Here is a 6,000-nt window from a genome sequence, read left to right as displayed (position 1 = left end):
CTGTGTTGAATCTCCAAAGCCAAATGTGTATGATGCAAATAGACGTTCCTACTAGGGATCCGGTACATGGCTGAGTTATTCTAAGTGTAAAACCTGAGGTTGATTGCTCTAAACCTGGCTTACCCAAACGGACAGTTTGAGCCGAAGCGGGGGCAACGTACCGGGAGCACGAAAGTCTGTCCGGCCTAGTTACTTGTCCCAACTCCGTCTTATTTGGTATGACTTTAACAGAAAGGTGGGTCACGCGCACGTGTACACCATAAATTCAGAAGACTCAGAAAGAAGGGGGTTTCGTAGCAGTTGTATATATTCACAATTCAAATAATATTAAAGCGGTAAACAGCAACATTTAGCATATTAGCATATAAACAGTTGAAAATCTCATAGTAAATAAAGCCAATTAACACAGATATTTTAAGCTCGAATTCTTTAAACCCTGAACCAATGGTTCTGGGTTACAGTTCACTGTTTGTCCCCAGCAGAGTCGCCAGAGCTGTCGCACCTCCTTTTTACCGCGCCCGCGTGGGTACAAGGGAGTTTTCTCCAATTAAAGGACAGTCGAAACGGGATTTATTTAATTATTTCAGAGTCGCCACCTGGGAACTTTAAGGCGTCCCAAGTCACCAATTTTAATCCCTGAATCGAGGAGAATATGACTCTGTTTATTATTCTGCGAACCAGAAATCCTGAGTAAGGAATTCTGTTAATCCGGAAGAAGGTGTTAGGCATTTCCGAATTCCGTGGTTCTAGCACGGTCGCTCAACTGCTTTCATTCTTGGCTTAATTATCTTGATTTTACTAAATACGTTTTTATTGCATGATTTTACTACCGCTTTTTACTTATTGTTTACAATTATATGGACGAATTACGCGTACGTATATTCGTATTATGTACTTTTTATAATTACCGGGGATCGTGCCACGCGTACGTGTACACAATAAAATTATTATAGTTTTTATTAACAAAAAAAAACATATGTTCGAAATTTAAAATAAATTCAGGAACATCATTACCCTTGTATTTAGACAATGAACTGCACATCTCGGGTTATATGAAATTATTTAATATTTTCCAAAGAAATTCGTTTTTATTAAATATTCGCTCGAAATTGCGCGTACGCATAATCCGAAGTTACTTTTAAAATATAATCAGGGTGCGCGAACGCATCCCTGATTGCGCAAAATAGTATTATGGACTTTTCCCCCAAATTGTTTATTATATTATGAGAAAATCTCCATTTAAGATACCCTTTAATTCTTGAAAAAGAATTCACAATTTATTAAATGTTGCCCGTCGATTATAATTTCCGCGTATAATTTATGTTCATCCAAAACTATTCAAATTCAAAATAAAGAATAAGAACATGATTAATACTATTCTTCACAAATACAACATATATATCTATATGCCCAATAATGAATTGTATATGAAACTAAAAATGATTTATAAAGGGAAGAATATATTTTCAAGAACTTTTATTATTTCTATTTAGTTCAAATCCTATTTCTAATTGTCGTTGATGTAAAGTGTTGCAATTTGTATATCTCATCTTATTCTCATATACTTGCTTTTAATCTAATAGGCCTAATTATTTATTTAGGATGGTAAATAGGCATCAAATTGATAAGAAAGGGGATTATTATACAAATTGATTAACAACGTTGCCTTACATGCCACATATTTGTATGTCTTGGAACATTCGTAGCACTTTAACATCATAATGAGCCATAACAACTCAACTTACCATCCACTAATGGTTCTATAGATACCTGTTATAATGCCACATATGAACGCACAACTTATATCATTCCTTCCACAACTAAATCAGATTATCAGAATAAACTAGCAATATGGTTTTGACATTTTCACGCTATTCTTTATTCAACTAACAACGTCACATGGCCTAGTTAATGGCCAATCTTTATGTCATGTTTCCCTATTTACACAACTCAAAGATAACTAAACTAATGAAATTTCAGCATGGATAACATTATTACAAAGTGAAAAAATAAGACAATCAACTTGTAGCCATCAAGTCGAACTCACTACTGGCTATCCAACATGAAATCAAAGTTGAAACTTAAATGTTTAAACTTAAACGATAGGAGGCAATATTACAATTTAAAATTTCATTTATTTGTCATGTTGAATCTCTTTCCAACATAAAGTTTAAGAGATATGTACCTGAAAATGAAGGTAGAAGGAGTAAATTTCAGCAGTTGCAGCAGTAATAAATTCAGCAGAATATGCCAAATAATTCAGCAGATTTGAGCAACAAACAGGATCCGGGGAACCCAAATGAACAGTGACGATATTTTTAAAAGACACTGCAGATTTTAACTGAACAATGGAATCAAATAAAGTTGAACAGATTCAACAAAAGAACAATATTTCAGATTTCAGTTTCTTTTCAGTTTCAAATTCCCATTTTTCTGATTTTTCTGTTTCTGCTGTTGTATCTGTGTGTGTGTGTGTGTGTGACTATTCTCTTTGTTTCTTTTCTGTTTCTTCTTCCTCTTCAGATTCCGAAAAGAATTTGATTTTTCTGCTTGATTTTCCACACTCAAATCTGACTTTTCACTCTCTTAAAGTCTGCTAAGTCAGATTTTCTTTTGAACTACTGATTTTCTCTCTTTCCTTTCTTTTCTGTTTGAAAAGGTTCCTAAATCAGATTTTTTCTTCTTCTCCTCTCCTAAAATCTCTCAAACTCTCTTCAAGTCCCCCCTATTAAGCTGTCCAGCTCCCTGTATTTATACAGGGCTGGTCCTATACTTTTAAGTGCTTCTTGGACCCCTTTATTCTTTTTTAAAAAACAGAAAGTTCCACTACAAACTACTTTTTAATACTTTATATGATCCTATTCTGATTTTAAGCAGCTCCATTACCCTTTGTTTCCCATTAGTATCTTAAATTATAGCCATTACATTCCACTTCCAGCACACTAGCACTAACACTGTTTTTTACTGTTTCATTCCCAGAAATGCCCTGAAATCGTACTGTTATTACTGCCCATTAATACAAGATCAAAATCTATTATGAAACAGATTTAAAAATCTGTTCAAACCTAATTATCAACCTGATTTAAAACAGCTAATACCAATTCTCTTAAGTTCCTAACACAGTTGTATCTACCCAACAATTGTGAAATTGAATTTACCTAACATCTCAACAACATCACACAGAATTCAACAGAACAATTCAAACTAAATTTGAAATATGTATGAATGCAGGGGCATTGTCAGTATACTGACACTGCCTGAAACCAACTGCTCAGAAATTAATATTCAAATGTTTGATAAACTTTCTGACTTATTAAACAAGAACCAACTAATTAGCAAGGACTAACTAACTGATTACAACAACATGATAATAGTCAATCAAAACAGGTGAGCAGGTTATTACAATGTATTATCATAAACGGGGATTCATAATGTAACTAATCGACGAACTTAATCGAGTCGATTACACACATTGTAAACAAACATAACCAACAGAAACATTTCACTTTAGGAATCAAGTAGACGGGTAGGGGACAGTATAACAAAATTGACTAGAAAATTATGAAAAATTAAATAGACTAATGAAAACAAACATACAATACACGTAGAATACACATGAGAAATAGAAAAAATACCTCTGACCCTTCAAATACATTCCGACTTGGACTCAACTTGGATTCGTATTTTGTTTGAAATCAAACAGACCTTAATCGAAGTATTTTCCACTGAAAATACTTCGACTAAGGTCGATTAAACCTCAATTTTTTAATCAATTTGGACAAAAATCCAGAAGTTTGGTATTTAGGGCTCCTGAAGGTTCGATTTGGGATTTAACCATTTCTGGTCAGATTCGAGGAGAACCAAATATGATACAAGGGTGAGGGTGGCCTAGGGGTCATTTGGTGTTAGTTTGAGGTAGGTTGGGATAGGTTCAAGTTTTACTCGAATCTTCAAATGAAGATTCGAGCAGTTCCAGTAGGACTCGAGCCATGCAACTAACAGATCCTTGGTGAGGGAATTTAGGAGAAACTGTGGTGTTATTTTGGAGGTCATCGGAGAAGATAAGGTTTTCAGGCCAACCTTCGATTTAAGATTCGAAGAGTTGGGGCCTGATTCGAAGGAAACCAATGTTAGATCTGTGTAGAGGATGTTCAGGGGATTCTAGGGTGTTATTTTGGTGACCGGCGGCGTTGATGCCGCCGGGTTTCAGGCGGTGGGATCCTAGGGCGGCTAGGGTTAGTGGTGAGTTTGGGAACGATGATGAACAGTGAGAGGGGGGTGTTTGGTTAGGGGCCGGGGTAGGGGTTTGGTCTTTATATAGGGGTGGGGTGGATTGATCTCATCCGTTGGATCAATTAAGATGCACGGTTGAGATCAATCCACTTAACCAAACGTCGTCGTTTGGTCTAAGTTCAGGGTCGGCCTGGATTGGGTCAAAGGGTCGGGTTACGGGTTACGGGTAAGGGTAGTGTATCTCAGCCGTTAAATTGATCTAATCTAACGGCCCTTGATGAATGATCACCAAACGACGTCGTTTGGCGTAGCTGAACTGGATCGGACATGGTCATCTGGATTGGGCTGTGGGGGGAATTAATTCATTTGGGCCTGGATTTTAATCCAGGTCCGATTTTGTATATATATACATTTTTTTCATTTTTTCTAATTTAAATTTCTAATTTTAATTATAAAACAATTTTAACTTCAAAAATATATTAATTACTCTATAACAATTATTTAACACATAGACAAGACATCAATCACACAGTGGAATATTTAAAATAGAACTATTGCATATTTTTGTGATTTTATTTAAATTATCTTTTAAATGCATAATTAAATCCTATATGCATGCAATATGTATTTTATTTTATTTTTTCATTTTATTATGACAAAGTAAACACTTACGGACATAACACAAGTATTTAACACCACGCAAATTCAAAAATTACACAGTAAAAGAAATTTATTTTATTTTTAATTTATTTTGGAGTAGTTTTCGTAAGGCAAAAATCACGTGCTCACATTCTTCAACTGTGTATTCAAAATAATAGAACACATAACTGAGGCTCTGATACTAATAAGTTAAAAAAATCGAGTAACAAGGATATCGAATTTGTGTACCTGTTAACAACAACAGAAATTTTTCGCAGAATCTGTTCCAATCAATTCCCCGAATTCGATTTCGTCTCTCTTGGAAACGAAATTCTTGTTTACGAACTAAATACCTTTTTTTGTTTATCACAATGTGTTTCTTTCTGTAGGGAGAATCACTTTATTATTTCTTTCTCTGTTGAGGAAGAAAGATATATAAAGGAGAGAGAGAGGTTTCAAGAAAGAAAAAAACTATCGCTCACACAATTGCACGTTCCCATTATTTTTCTAACGTGCAACAGTTTTTTTTATTTATATGTGTTTTAACTCCTTAGGTAACCTCTTTTAGGTTTTATCTCTTCTAAATGGGTAGGGTCAGTCCATATGGGCAACCCGTGACCCAAACCCAATATCCAACATGAATGAAATTGATTTTGCTAGTTTGTTATCTCTTCTTTCTATTTTTAACTATAGGTGTTTATCAGGCAGACTGGGACGGGCTGAACGGGAAAAACCCTAGCCCGTTCGGTTAGCAGGCGGTTGGTTAGCGGGCTGGAAAAATGGGCTGCTGGCGGGTTGGGAAATTTTGGGGTTTTTAGGGCCCGTACGGGTTCGGGCTAAGCGGGCTCGGGCGGGCCGGGCTACAGTTTTTTTTAAATTAATTTTATTTTTCTTATTCAATGTTATTGATAGTTAAGTATTTGCAAACTTTTAAGGGTTAGAATTAAACTTTGAAGTTTAAAGTTTAAAGTTTTAAATTTGTATTTTAAAATTATAAAATTGAAAATTTGAAATTAGAAAGTAAGTGGCTACAAAAAATTATTTAATAAGATCAATAGGCAATATGTAAGGAACAAACTCTGAAGGCTTTTATTTTATATTCTTAATACTTCAAATTAGTTTGCAAGT

The sequence above is a fragment of the Nicotiana tabacum genome, chromosome 3, assembly GCF_000715075.1.
Source record: "Nicotiana tabacum cultivar K326 chromosome 3, ASM71507v2, whole genome shotgun sequence".
NCBI lineage: Eukaryota > Viridiplantae > Streptophyta > Magnoliopsida > Solanales > Solanaceae > Nicotiana > Nicotiana tabacum.
The sequence above is the reverse complement of the archived record's forward strand: the minus strand, read 5'-3'. Positions refer to the sequence as shown.